We start from the raw sequence: 15,503 nt of genomic DNA, 5'->3' as shown, positions 1-15,503 counted from the left end.
TCAGCATGTAGGAATTAAGGGCCAAATTCTCTGGTGGTATAACTCAAATGACTTCAGTGCAATTGCACCACTATGCTAAGTATTAGAATTCAATTGTATTTCTTTTGTGTTAGAGGCAAAGTCTAGATTACTAGCTTTGCATTATAATTAATTCCTGGAGGAGTTGAATTGGAACACAAAATTATTTTGGAGCGTAAATCTAGGTGAGCTCTGACTGATACCCATTATTTCTGAAATGAACATTTAACACTCTTCTTTAGCTCCATTAACATCCAATGCAGCAGCTGCTGTGCACCATTTCGCCTCTCATAATATTTTTTTGACTCCTCTCTCTACCTGACAGGTTTCAGAGTGGTAGCCGTGTTAGTCTGTATCAGCAAAAACAACGAGGAGTCGTTGTGGCACCTTAGAGACTAACAAATTTATTTGGGCATAAGATGCATAGAGTGGTAAATACAGTATTAATACTGTATATACTACTGTATTTTCCACTCCATGCATCTGATAAAGTGGTTTTTAGCCCACGAAAGCTTATGCCCAAATAAATTTGTTAGTCGCTAAGGTGCCACAAGGACTCCTCATTTTTCTCTCTACCTGAGGGCTCTCAGCAGGGAGCTCAGGGAGGCTTTCAAACTGCTTGCGTTTATAAAGCCTTATGGATTCTGATGCTGCAGGGCGCAAACCAGAAATTGAGAAGACTGGAGTGAAGCAGGACAATGTGCCTGACAAATGAGGGTGTTTAGTCCAGCAATCAAATGTCCCTGTTGTATTGGGTTAAGGAGTTTCTCTTGGCCTTGAGTCCACTTGACTTTATTGAACTTGGGCTTGGGGGCTCTAGCCACTGGCAAGGTCAGTAGTACATCTGTCAATAGGCATAGGGCTTGTTCTGAAAGGACTGATGGGGTCTCTGCTTCACAATAGACATATGGCTTTGGCATACATGCATTACCCAGTTTACAAAAATAAACTACAAAGTATAGATATTTGGGGAAAGCATGTGTCCACCAAGAGGATATAAACCTGCTGAATGTGATTACAGCTATTGAATCACTGGCTGAGCAACTGGGGGCATCAGGGGCATGTACTGCAGCTACTGCTGTTTTTTTCCTCCTGCCACTAGTGCTGATTCTTTGTTTTCTTTCTGCTGTGTTGCATTAATCCAAAATCTAGTTTCAGACAATGGAGATTAAAAAAAAAAAGGTCTCCTTCATATAAGTGGAGGAGTTCAGTAGTCCAAAAAGAAGTGCCCAATGATTATATGTATGTTCCGTAGATCACTCTGTCCTTTTTATAGTTCCATAACACAGATATGTGTTTAATATTTACATACTTTTGAATTTCAGAATAGCTTTCGCAAATTGCCTATTTATATTAGTAGTTCCCTTTTGAATGTCCGTGTATCATCCTCTCACCACCTCCCTTTTGTCACCCCAACTGTGCTGACTATAAGCTGTCATTTTGTTTGTTTTGTGTAAACTAAAACATTATCCACTACAGCACGTATATATTTACACTTTCTGTTCTTGAACCGGAATGGTCAATCTATATACTGGGCAACTGCCACATCATCTGCAAAGGATAAATACTCGGTTGCTAAGAAATGTTATTGCAATTGCCAGATTCACACAAATGAAAGGTTATGGGGCTCTTTTCACTAGTTTGGAGGTACAGGCTTGTGTTTGACATACTTGAATGGAATTTAGATGCACTGGGATCTGTTCCCAGCTGTGCACAGACTTCTTTTGCAATCTTGGGCCAATCATTTAGGCCCAGATATTTAAAGGTATTCAGGTGTGGCTATGCTAGCATTGTAATGCCTCACTGGTTTAGGAGCCTAAATCTAATTTTCAAAAGTAATTTAGGCACTTAGGAGCATAAATCCCTTTTAAATATGAAATTTTGGCTCCCGAGTCAATTAGGTGATGCAGTGCTGAGCACAGCAACACCTAAATACCTTTACAAATCTGGGCCTCTGGGACAGATTTTCAAAAGAGCTCCTATGCCATTTAGGGACATAAATGAATGGCCAGATTTTCAATAGTGCTCATCACCCATTGGGAACAACAGGCGCTGCTGTGTGTGAACATCTGTCCCTTAATCTATTTTTTGCCTCAGATGCTTTTGAGTAATATGGGGATAATAATACTTCCCTACTTCACAGCGGTGTTGTGAGGTGTTCAGATACTATGATTATGAATGTCCTAGCAAAGCCTAGGAATTAATAAAAATGATTGTACCCTCTAAATCCTGAAATAAATATATAAACTTCAGCAAGAACTCCGTTCATATCCATTCATTGTGAGAGTAATTTAACACTTTTTTTAAAACTCAAATGACTTAAGAGGCTGTTGTGAAGGAAGAACAAAATGCAGCATTGTTCAAAACAAGTAGCGGAGCAGAACAATTACTATTTCATGCTAGTGGAATTGGAAGCTGTATGATGAAGCGGGAACATTGAGTTTACTGTGCAGCTTGCTAGCAGGGAAAGATTTTTTTTCTTTGTCACAGTTTACCCAATTTCTATCTTTCCACTAATACGTACACCCCAGTGAGAGGAGAGGATTTCAGGAAACGCTAATCTGGTTCTAGGAATTCCCTCCCACAAATCTAAGGCTTGTTCACAGCACTGCTTGGGTTTCTTCACCTAAAGGACAGCAAGATGACTCTCTTGACATATCGAAACACTACAATCCTTCTTTCACAGGCTAGTTACTGTTACCGGATAGACCTCGTTAGATGAAATAACCCAGAGGTTTTCGTTATGTTGCAGCATATCCTCTGACAATGCTGCCTTTATTTATGCATGCTTGTTTAAAGATTGCTTTTCGTGCTCCTAGGATCATTATATCAAATATCAGTCAAACAAGTATCAAAATTCACTAGCTCAGTGAAGGATCCCAATTTGCATGGGATTAAAAATATCTTTATACATTTGCCAACATCTTCATCCAAACTGACCTGAAGAATAACTTCATGTGACCCGTACATAATCTCTTATTTTCCTTGTATTTTCCTCTCCCTATAACCTAATACTCTGACTGTAAATATCACTTTGAGTGAGAGATTGTCAAGCAGTTCATTAAAGGACTGCTAGTTTCCCCATGGTAATTTTTGAAAAACAATCCATTTAGAAATAATTCTTTTTGTACCAGCCTATATGATCTGCATCTCTCTCCTCTTACTGTCTATTAACTAAGGACATTTGCATGAAACAAAAAGAAAAGGAGTACTTGTGGCACCTTAGAGACTAACCAGTTTATTTGAGCATGAGCTTTCGTGAGCTACAGCTCACTTCATCAGATGAAGTGAGCTGTAGCTCACGAAAGCTCATGCTCAAATAAACTGGTTAGTCTCTAAGGTGCCACAAGTACTCCTTTTCTTTTTGCGAATACAGACTAACACGGCTGTTACTCTGAAACCTTGCATGAAACAGACTCTTCATTTGTTAAGAGCTCATCTGCTTCTACTGCCAGTCTCCTATGTAAAGTTACAATCCTCTGCTTGTGACATCACAGCTGGTTGCCGTGCAAACAATTATGACATCTCCAACAGAGGACTGACTTCAAGTGGGGAATAAATGTCAGGAGCAGCTGAAATCTCAAAACAACAGTTCTGGTTGAATGGGAACATTTATAATAAAGACTGAGAGAAGAGAAAGTACAGAGAACACAGACTATATGGAGCTTGGTCGAAAAAGATTTTATTTGCAAACAAAGTTTTCTGTGAGGATTCACTGTCTTTTAACAGTCTACAGGGTAAAATATATTCGTAATTTATCCCAGCATGAGAAAGTGAAATACAAACATTCATGCTAAATTATGCAGGTAGCAGCAGAAGGCTCTCTTGCTCACTTCTGTTTTAGTGTTGTCCTACCAAAGGGACAGCAGCAGAGATAGTGATAGAGATAATCTCCTCTGTAAGATTCTGTCTGCCAGTCCCTTTGCCTGTTTGTTGCCTCTTTGCTGTACTTCTTTCAACTCAACTTTCTACTATTTGCACCTTAGTTTGGCTGATTGCTGTAGCCCTGGGGCGTTGTAGTCTAGATAAAAGATTTATTTCTGGAGGCTCAATACCCTCATTAAAACAAGAAAAACGTATTGCTGGCCTGCTTGAAACTTTCCTGACCGCTGATTGTACGGAGGGTTGGGTATGTGTGATAGGAAGACAGGAACTTGTTTCTAATAGAGAGCTCACCACTAGCAGCATTGTACCAAATTTAAATGTCCATTCCCTGCATAATCCGTTTAAAAAAACTGTCAGTAGATACAACCAGTTCATTTCAGTTATTGCCTGTCAGTTTATCCCCTCTGGGGGGGGGGGAATCTGCCCTTGGATTAAGTACTTTTCAGTGGTATATTATACCCAAATAGCCATGGTAGCAAAAAATGCCTAACTTTACCTGTGACAAGTGAGAAGATGGTGTCCCTTCAGCTTCTTTATCTCTGTGCTTAATTATTGTCATTGATATCTGGGAATGAAGCCACACTCCCTGAAAAAGCTCCGGTGCCTGGCAACACAGGAATATATCACCCTGGTGCTTTACCAGCTGTGCTTACTCCCTGGTAAATAACAGAGTAATAGAAGCAATATATAACTTGCCTTGGCTCCAGTAGGGTATAATTGATCTTTTTTTAAATGGAGTGAAGATGATTCCTAGATTTTTTTTAAGGCCAGAAGGAACCGATATGATTGTCTAGTCTGATCTCCTGCATAAGAGAAGCCAGACAACCTCATCCCATAATTTCTGCATCAAACCCATAACTTCTGTTTTGAGCTATAACCTGACTTTTAGGAAGGTATCCAGTTTTGACTTGGACTGCAAATGATGGAGACTCTACCATGTCTCTAGATAAAATATGACTGCCACCATCTTGGCCCACAGTGAGCATTGCAAGCTGAAAGCATGAGTCTTTACAGCTCAAGCTAAAGAGGCAGGACCATGACAACTTACTGTTTACATCTTGTGCCAGCTGCATTAAAGACTATGTCAAACCTAAACTGCTGAATTTCTTAACTCTTGCCAACATTTAAAACAAATTCTGAAAGTTAGTGATGAGATCTTAATATTAATCTAAGCAACAACTGATTGTTGTTTCATAGCCCATAAAAATGTATACCCTGTCATATGTTTTAGATGTGCACACAATGAATGTGGGCCACTCGTTATGAACAGCAGGCATGATTATTTAGCTCCTTGAGTTGCTGATTTACAGTGTTTCCCAGTGCATAATAAGCAGGTCTGACTTTATGTAATTTGGTAGTTGCTTTCTGAAACAAAGTTTTTCCTCAGTTCTTTTAACTGAATCCATCTCTTGTTTGAATTCAGAGGCATACTTGCCACACTTTTCTCTACAGGATCAGTGATCACCTTACCTCTTAGGGTATGTCTACACAGCTGACGTTAAAGTGCTGTTCCGACAGCGCTTTAATGTGGTTGCGTAGTCGCGGCTCCAGCACTGGGAGAAAGATCTCCCGGCGCTGTAATAAAACCACCTCCACGAGGAGAATAGCTACCAGCGCTGGGAGCGCGGCTACCAGTGCTGTAGCACTGTCTACATTGCCACTTTACAGTGCTGAAACTTGCATTGCTCAGGAAGGAGTTTTTTCACACTCCTGAACGAAGAAAGTTTCAGCTCAGTAAGTGGCAGTGTAGACAAGGCCTTAGTTTCTGAGTCAATTTCTACTCCAAAGAGCAAGATAATTTACCACCAGGACCCAAATTGGTAGCATTTTCCATTTTGACTGCTGTTACATATATTTAGAACCACGTTGCTGAATTGTAACTTAAATGTTCTGAATTTGCTCTTGTGCCATTGTTCAAAGATAGTGTATTGTTGCCCTAGAGCTCGATTGTTAACTGCATGCAGACCAGAGTTTATGGGTGGTGCAGAGCAGCCAGACTGGATGGTACTAGTGATAAGCTATTATGTCTCTATCCTATGCATCCCTGGGGCAGCTTTGGGAGGATTCTGATTTGGAGAGGTGTGCTAGAGAAGAATGCCCTTTACTACAGTCTTTCATGGGGTGCAGAATACCAAACCCAATGAGCTGGCTTTGTTCCATGGGCCAGTGTGACAGGGCAAACAGGGCCAATCCCTGTGGGGCAATTTGTGCTCCTGGGGCCCTGTGAAGGGAGCAGTCCAGGAGTATAGTTCTGAGAGACCCATGCATAAAGCACCCAGCGGCTGGGAAGCCCCCCATGTTAAGCCGCTTCCCTCCATGTAAGGCCCTTTCCGAATTTATACAGCTTGTCAAGAAATGAATTTTTCTCTCTCTCAATTTTTTGACGAAAATAAACTGTTCTCATTTTGACAGAAAATTTTACATAAGAACAGCCATACAGTCCATCTAGCTCAGTATCCTGCCTTCTGACAGTGGCCAACGCCAGGTGCCCCAGAGGGAATGAACAGAATAGGTAACCATCAAGTGATCTATCCCACTATCGACCCATTCCCAGCTTCTGGCAAACAGAGGCTAGGGACACCATCCCAGCCCATCCTAGCTAGTAGCCATTGATGGACTTATCCTCCACACATTTGTCTAATTCTTTTTTGAATCCTGTTAGAGTCTTGGCCTTCACAACATCCTCTGACAAAGAGTTCCACAGGTTGACTGTGAGTTGTGTGAAAAAATTCTCTTCAAAATTGTTTGGATTTTCATCAAAAAACAAAAAACTTGAAAAAAAATCTTTTGGTGGTTTCCAGGTTCTATTGTTTGGGATTAAACTCTTTTCTCTTTTTGGGAAAGCTGATTTTTTTTAGTGAAAATTTCTATTTAATTGCAATTTTATTTTTGGTTGAAAATATTTGATGGGCTCAGATTCTGAGCTTTATGCCACTCCAGCTCAATACTATGACAGATATGGCAATTTTCTGCAATGTCTTTGGGAGACCTTATTGTATTAAAGCATAACCCCCTTAATATGACCAATGTGAGACCTTGGAAGTGCTAAGGAATTCAAAAGACGATATTGAATTATGACAGATCAGTGCGGGCTCTTTGGGACAATAAATGTTAAGTAGATTTCTAGGAGAAATCCCTGGGGATTGGCTACTGCAAATTCCACATTTCTAGTTATGCAAAACCACAGACTTTTGAAGCTACGCCTGAGAGGGCAATTGTCTGCTGACTACTTAGGAGAGAAAGCTAAGATCAAAGACCCAAGCTATATAAAGAAAGAATTGAACTGTCCACTTGGTTGTTCTAGTTCTCGATCTAGGATGGATGAACTTGTAACCATGGGGGAAACCAAGATGTTTGATTTTGAAGGACTAAAATCTATTAGAGCCGTACATTGGAGTTAGGGTGACCTCTGGTAAGCTTTTTAGCATTTCTGTAAGTTCTTTTATTATTTTAATGTTTTCTCAGTAACGCTTTTACATTAAGGGTAAATGTGCTTGAGTAGAAGAAGCTGTGAGGTAACTTTTGTAATTGCAGGCAATGCACTGGTCCTAGCCCTCAAAGAGAAAGCAAAGCACATGCATGAGTCTTTTTAGAGACAACTAAGGGTGGGTATGATAGAGATTTATAACATCATGAATGCTGTGGAGAAAGTAAATAAAGAAGTGTTATTTACCTCTTCACATAACAGAAGAACCAGAGGTCACCGAATGAAATTAAGAGGTAGCATATTTAAAACAAACATAAGGAAGCACTTCTTCAGACAGCACACATCAACCTGTGGAACTTATTGCTAGGGTATGTTGTGAAGGCCAAAAGTATAACTGGGTTCAAAATAAAATTAGGTAAGTTCCTGGAGGATATGTTCATCAGTGGTTATTAGCCAAGATGGTCAGGGAGGCAACTCCATCATCTGAGTGTCCCTGAACCTCTGGCTCCCAGCAGCTGGGACTGAACAACAGGGAATGGATCAGTCCATAATTGCCCTGTTCTGTTCATTCCGTCTGAAGAATCTGGCCATTGTCGGAAGACAGGATGTTGGGTGAGATGGACCATTGATCTGACCAAGTATGGCTATTCTTATATTTAGTCTGGCCTGCTGGAAATATCACAGTGTAAAACAGGGAGTTCTGAGCTATTAAAATCCCTGCTAGGAGACAGTGAGATAAGGGTCTACACCCAAGAGAGATGACATCTGGGAGCCAGAAACCTAAAGTGGACACCCTTGGTGGACCACAGAGGGAGAATATAGGTGGGATTGCACTGATGCTGTGACAAGCACTGTCAGGGGGGTTTTCATGCACTCACTGCACCATGTCAGCTTTGTTTTTTCATTCTCTGCCGTTCCTATTTTAGAAACATGGAGGGCCGGCAGAAAGCTCTCCATTACGAGGGGTGGTTGCTGCCAGCCAATTTTTTCCAAATAATTGTGGGGTGCAGTGCATGAGAATGAAGTCTGGGTGATCACGCTGTGAGCTTTACCATTGTCAGGGATAATTTCCATGTTTTTATTCACGCTCTCGTTGCAGAAAATCTCCAGTGTGAACATCTCAGTTTTTCTAATATTCCCTAATCTTTAGCTCAATTGTGAATATCAGGAACCCAAGCAAAACTGCTCTCTCACCTGTAGTAAGATCCAGTATGGAACATCTTCATAGCCTCAGTATGGACAGCACAGCAGAAGCTATTCAGGCTGTTCAAAAGCATGGGTAGGCATTTGCAGGATGTATCAGTTTAGCAATGAAATAGATATTTCTGTCTTTACTTGGCTGACTTCCTAAAGCAGTCATTACAGCCCTCCTGAGAGAGCTCATCCAGGTAGAAAGATATCATAGGGATCCTGCATGCTTAGTGGAGCTTCCCTGGAGCTAATGAATTCCACCTCACCTCCCCGCAATCCTCTGCCCCCCTGAATACCACTAATTGCCAGTTGACTAGATAGAGGTATCTGCTTCCCCTGTCAAATCTATCTAACCATTTTTACCATGTTCATTACTGTAATAGCTCAATGTCTCTTTACCCTGAGGAAAGAGAGGGGAACCAAATGACAGCTGTGGCTTTCAAAGTCACAGAAGAAGGGAGTATTTTTTACTCTGTAGCCTTTATTTCAAGCTTAGGCTACGAAGCCTATTTGAACTTTTTTTGAGCCCTTAAGGTGTATCCAATGTCACTCGAACATCAGAGCTCCAGAGCTGAAATGGAAAGAGCAACCAAAATAAAATAAAATAAAATTAAAGGTTAAAACAAAATAACCCACCATGTTTCTTTTTTCATGGAATACTAAAAGAAGAAAACATTACCTTTATGTTTACACAGGCAAACAGAACAGACTGAGATGTGAAGTCAGCTGTTGTTAGAGATTGGCCTTTGTACTAAAAATGATACACACTTATTTTTTATCAGTAACAAGACCGTGACTCTCGAGGCTTTGTTTTGGGGAACATAAAAGTTAGATGATCTCTTTGGCCAATAAAACTGCATTGTGGTTAATGTCATGTTATCACTTTTAATTTTTTTTAAATTAACATAAAATGCAAACTTTTTTTGTGTCTCTATTTGCTGAGCTTATAGGCAACGCCATTTTTGAGTATATATTCATTCATATATTTCACTAATCAGTTACATTTATCATAGACTCAGTGGGCTAAATTCATACCTATTTAACACCCAGGCAACCCTAGTGAAATCAGAGTTTACACCCATACACAGGGGTTGTGTGGCTGTAACTGAAGGAAGAATTTGGCCCATTCAGTTGAATTTAACTTTAGTAAACTACAATCACTGGTCCAGTTCTGTCCTCACACACACATATGCAACTCCTACTTGTAGAATCATAAAATTGTAGGACTAGAAGGGACCTTGAGAGGTCACCTAGTCTCCCACCCACCCCCATGCTGATGTAGGATCAAGAGGGAGGGATAGCTCAGTGGTTTGAGCATTGGCCTGCTAAACCCAAGGTTGTGAGTTCAATCCTTGAGGGGGCCATTTAGGGGGTTCTGGGGCAAAATTGGGGATTGGCCCTGCTTTCAGCAGGGGGTTGGACTAGATGACCTCCTGAGGTCCCTTCCAACTCTGATATTCTATGAATCTATATCTAGACCGTCTCTGACAGATGTTTGTCTAACCTGATCTTAAAAACCTCCAATGATGGGGATTCCACAGCCTCCGCTGGTAACCTATTCCAGTACTTAACTATCGTTATAGTTAGAAAGTTTTTCCTAATATCTCATTTGAATATCCTTTGCTGTAGATTAAGCCATTGAATCTGCAGCTGTATAATTGAAGTGAAAATTGGGTCTGTTATTTTAAGGCTATATCATGTGAGAGGTGGGAGGGTGATGCTACAAAAAGCAACCTGATGCAGCTCCCCCGCACCCACCCCAAACTTACAGAACCTTTTAACATTTTGCTTTCTCCTGAAACCTGTTCTCAGCCTGGTACAGCAGCTAAACATGTCTTTGCTGTGATTTCCCAGTGTCTAGGCCAAAAAACATATCCTTCAGCTTCAGTGTCCCCTGGCGCCCTCATTCCAGTAGCACCGCATGTGTTCATTCTAGAGTACAGTTCAGTGAGACCTGGGTAAGAGAAAGTATTGGTAGAGTGTTCAGAGGATGTGACGTCCATTGAGTTGTGTTCTAAATTTCTCTCCTGTGTTCAGACCCAACAGCACTATGACCAACTTGCCATTCTTAGGATTCTGTTAGAAGATTATTTTTCATGACTTGCAGCAGTAGGTTGAGTAAACAGGAAGCATCAGTTAACAGGAGCAGCTTCTTTGGTAGACAAGGGATTTTGGCATATGCTGCAATATATTTATTAATTACTCAATTTCCCAGAATTATTACAGACTGGTCCTTAATATACATCTGCTTTTTAAAAAACCTGAGATTTCTATATAGGATGCAGTAACATTGCATCATGTTGATGACTCTGTGTCACGTTAAATGTTGACCTTGGGTGACATGACATGACATGACAAGCTACAGCCTAAGTAATGAAACCTGATACAGCATAAAGAAAATGAGTACTTGTGGCACCTTAGAGACTAACCAATTTATTTGAGCATAAGCTTTCGTGAGCTACAGCTCACTTCTTCGGATGCATCACGAAAGCTTATGCTCAAATAAGTTGGTTAGTCTCTAAGGTGCCACAAGTACTCCTTTTCTTTTTGCGAATACAGACTAACACGACTGCTACTCTGAAACCTGATACAGCATATCATGCATTTAATGTTAATCTGGTAAATGATCATCCATGACTGTAGCAATGAGTTTGGATACTCTGCTGCATGCATTTCCACCCCTGAGCAGTCTGGAATACGTGGGTTAAAACTAACCAACGAGCAACAAGAAAGAAAGAAAAGGCGAAAAAGCCAGGCATGTGCCTGTGTGGGAGCTAGCCAGCTAATGATTCAGCTTGATAGGAACCTGACACTAGTCTACTAAATGACTCTCAGACTCAATCTGTCTTAGCACCATAACAGCCAGGATATAGGTATCTTTATATAATGTGAACTTTTGATTTGTTCAGTGGTTTGGAGTTTTTGTAATAAAGTTGCTAACTTCGTTTCTGAGTATATTATCGATTGGTGACTGTATTACCGTAATTAAAATTTTTAATTTTAATGTTAGACTCTAGTGAGTGAATTATTATTGCAACATGTCTCCTTTGCCCATATGCTTGCTTGATCTTTGGACCTATTAGGAAATTGTGCATAATGCTATGTGGTCAAATCCTAATTAAGGCTTACAGAAACTGGTTTTGTTTTTGTTTGTTTTTGTAGGGAGATAAGGTCGTGGGTTTGAGAGAATTCAGTTTTTCTTGGAGGATTTTTGCATTTAAAAACTAGACATTAGGTTAAAAAAAACCTGCAAAACAAACTGCTTGCATTTTAAGGCTTTTTAAAGTAATGTGCTGTACTCTTGTTGCACATAGTTGTTTCTTTGTCTGTATGACAAGGTGACAGTGTTTACAGACCAATTCTGGTTTTCCTTTAGTGTACTCCTCTAACAGAATAATGTTCTCTAGTATATTCACTGGCTGACTTACTACTATATGTCATCTTCAGTCTCATTTTGCTAATTCTGAGTGACAGAGAATATCAATCTTGACTTGTCATTAAGCCAAAATTTTCAAATCTTGGAACCTAGAATTAGCCTCCAAAAGCCATAACGAGGCACCTGATTTTGCAGAGGTGCAGGGCAATCCAAGCTCCAAACATCTTTGAAAAGCAGACTGCAGTACCTGATTATAGCTAACTATGGATCTGGGGACCTGGTATTTTGCATCCTGGATTGTAAATTTTGGCTTCAGATAACAATCAAACTTTTATTTTATTTTTTTGATAAAAATGAAAAAAGACTCCTACTTTAAAAAGTAGTCTGCGTGTGTGTAGGATTTTTCCATGTCATAAACATTAATAGGAGCTGTGGGGAGGTCTAGTAAGAAAAATTGGAACCTCTCTCCTTCCACATCAGAGAGAGAACCTTTGTTCACTTCAGAAATATCTTTTTAATGATGGATGGTTGTTACGTTCTTGCTTATTTTGAGCCCACTCATGCTCCCACTGAAGTCAGTAAAAAAAAAACAACCATTAACTGGAGTGTGGGTTTGGGTCCATTCCTGTTATGACACGACAGAGTTGTTTGGTTGGTTGGGTGATTGGTTGTTTTTTGATGGATCCTCCTGTACCTGTATCATCCATAAGTTCCAAAAACTCCTTAAATTATTTGATTTCATATGTCTCCTGGGCACAATAGTGTTCACACTTCAGCTGCCTTTTCTTTCTTGTCTGTCTTCTTGGTTCTCTCTTGCCCGCCCGCCCCATCATTAAAATGTAGCCTGATATTAGAAGTATTTTCAATTAAATAGCAGAAGAGACAACACAGGCGTTAACTAACAAAGATGCCAGGAAGAAAAAAATAATTTGTGTCCTGTTGCTGCTAATATCCTAACTTCTGTAGTAATGAAGAAACAAAGCTGTATGTGGCTTCTGAACTTGACTGGGGCAGACTCAGCTGTGTTGCAAGCAACATCCCCTCCAAGCAGGTTTAACTTTAGCTAACAGCTAAACTGGAAAATGGGTCTGGTGATTTGAAAGGTTTACTGTAGGTTATTCTGGGCCCTTAATAAAAAAACAGAGGAAAACGAAACAAAAGCTTGTAGATATACATGAAAGGGAGAGAGGCTGCTCACAATTTGTACTCATTATGTCAGACAGGAGATTGGATGAAACAATAAATATGAGACTGTTGCAAAGCAAATTGAGGTTTATTACATTCTGCGATTTTGAGGATTTTTTTTTTCATTTAAAACAATATTAATCACGGATGCAGGCAAATCTTTGTATTCTTCCAAGTGCTGTGGTTTTGAAATGGTTGAAATGGGTCATCAAAGCACTGAACTCAAAAAGACTACAAATGAATACCTTAGAAGAGGCATTTAAACTAACCTGAAAGAATGAACCTAGGAGAAAACAGGTCATTTTGAACAATAATTTCCAGAGAAGCAGCATTCCAAACATGTATGCAAGTATGTACTGCAAAGACATTATTGTGTCGTGTCCAACCAGTGTAGCACATGAATAACAATGAAAGACCAGAACTGTACTGAATGAATATAAACTTCTATTAATAATCAATTAATAATTATGCTAATATGTAGAGGATCCCTGCTCCTTTCCAGACCAGCACAGCGCATCAGAAGATACACCAGGTGAATACAGTACTTGAAGACAGGCTACATGGCAGCATGCTACAGATTGTTGGCGACAGTTGGAGTTGTCCAAGAAGGACAGAGCCAAGTGTGAGGAAGAAATTGCATTTCTGTGTACAGTAACCTCTGACCAGTCAGATAAATCATAGCTAGTCACAAGTTACTCCAGGGCTGGTAACCCAAGGCTGAGTATAAGGCAGAGACATAGAATTTGATGTGATTTGTTTTTTATTTGGGGAAACTGTAAAAAAGATACCGTGCAGTTTCCTTAAAGAAATGAGACAGAGTTGCCAGAGTCAAAGGGACTTAACTAAAAATGCAAAGGGGTTCAGGGAAGGCAACTTGTGCCTTGTTTCCTCCAATGCAGTTGTACAGAGCTCGTGATAATTTGGCCCTTAGTCTTCAGTAAGACCAGGAGTACTGAGTCATGAGAGAATTCAGGGGAAAATCCTCTTGAAAGAGTGTTAAAGGTCCAGGCAATGAATTCATTTGTGGGTTTGATGTGCCAGGTTTTGATTATCATCAGTAGGGCAAATAACTCACTGGAGCCTTGATCCTGTAGTGTGATCTCCTAGTGCACAGCCCTGCATGCTTGCGGTGCTCCACTGAAGTCAATGGGACTTTGCGGGGGGTCCAATCTACAGCTTCTGTTGCGGGACTGGGGGCCTAGAATAGTAACAAAGTGGAATATTTCCAGGAAGAATGTTTGAGCAATATTTTGGGACCCCACTTGGGAAATAAACTTTGTAAAGCTCCCAAAATCTGTCCCACCCTGATGTACGGGGCAGTGCTGTGGTGGCTGGATGATGCCTTTTATAACACATCTCTAAGTGGTCAAACAAATCCTATTCTACTTACCTATTCTACTACCTCAAATGTACACAAACGTGCAATGCAAGCTATATCTTACAGTGCAGGTTTGGATACACTTGCCCATTTTTGATCACGCTGGGGTCTCAATGATATTTTCTTGCTTTACGGGGTTGTGCTGTATGAGTGAGCTTCTCCTCATAGGTAGAGGCAGAACCATCCCTGATTGTCCCCAGTCTTTAATTTTTGCTGAGCAAAGTGACAGAATTCCTTTGTCAGAAAGACCATTCTCTAAGATTAGCTTCTGGCACTCCATAAATTAGCAGAGTAACACAGCTGGCACTAACTGAGTAAGTAGGTTTTGTTCCAAGAGAAGCTATGATTTTTAAGTAGAACGTGCCCATGTGTACACAGAGATCTCAGAGATCTCTTTTGCCTTTATTTTAAGGCAGTGATAACTATTTTATCTTTAAATAGCACTGTTCATGCTGAAGGTTCCCAGAGCTCTTCACAAATGATACACATACAGGACGACAGAAATTCAGCCTCTAGGAGTATGACTGGTAGAACACAGGAAATTTTGATAAGGACACAATGGAAAATCCTCACTTTTATGAAAGATGTCACAGGATCTTTAGGGTGAGATTTTTTTTTACAGCCACCTATGGGATTTGAATGCCGAAATCCCATTAAAACCAAGCATCTAAATCATCTAGGAGCTTTGAAAATTGCACCCTTAATGCCTACAAAGAACTGACACATTCTGCTTTTTGAAAAGGTGGAATTCTAAACTCCATAGGCATTGCACTCTCTTTGCAAGGGAAAGTAAAAGTAAATGAAGCTGTGTTTTGCCTAAAAGCAATGAACTGCTCGTCGATATTTTTAATTTGAATTTTCATGAACAGCTAAGAAACTCTGCTGATGCTTGAGGGGGCAAGAAAATGTCTTTTAATGGTAAGAGAAACCTTTGAAAACTTATTGACAAAGAACACAGTGCACGTAATTTATATTGGCTAAGCAAATTGAAGATGTTTGACTTATTGGCAATATGGTGCAGGGTCAAAAGGGTGAAGGATTAG

This window comes from Eretmochelys imbricata, chromosome 10 (genome assembly GCF_965152235.1).
Source record: "Eretmochelys imbricata isolate rEreImb1 chromosome 10, rEreImb1.hap1, whole genome shotgun sequence".
Taxonomy (NCBI): domain Eukaryota; kingdom Metazoa; phylum Chordata; order Testudines; family Cheloniidae; genus Eretmochelys; species Eretmochelys imbricata.
The sequence above is the reverse complement of the archived record's forward strand: the minus strand, read 5'-3'. Positions refer to the sequence as shown.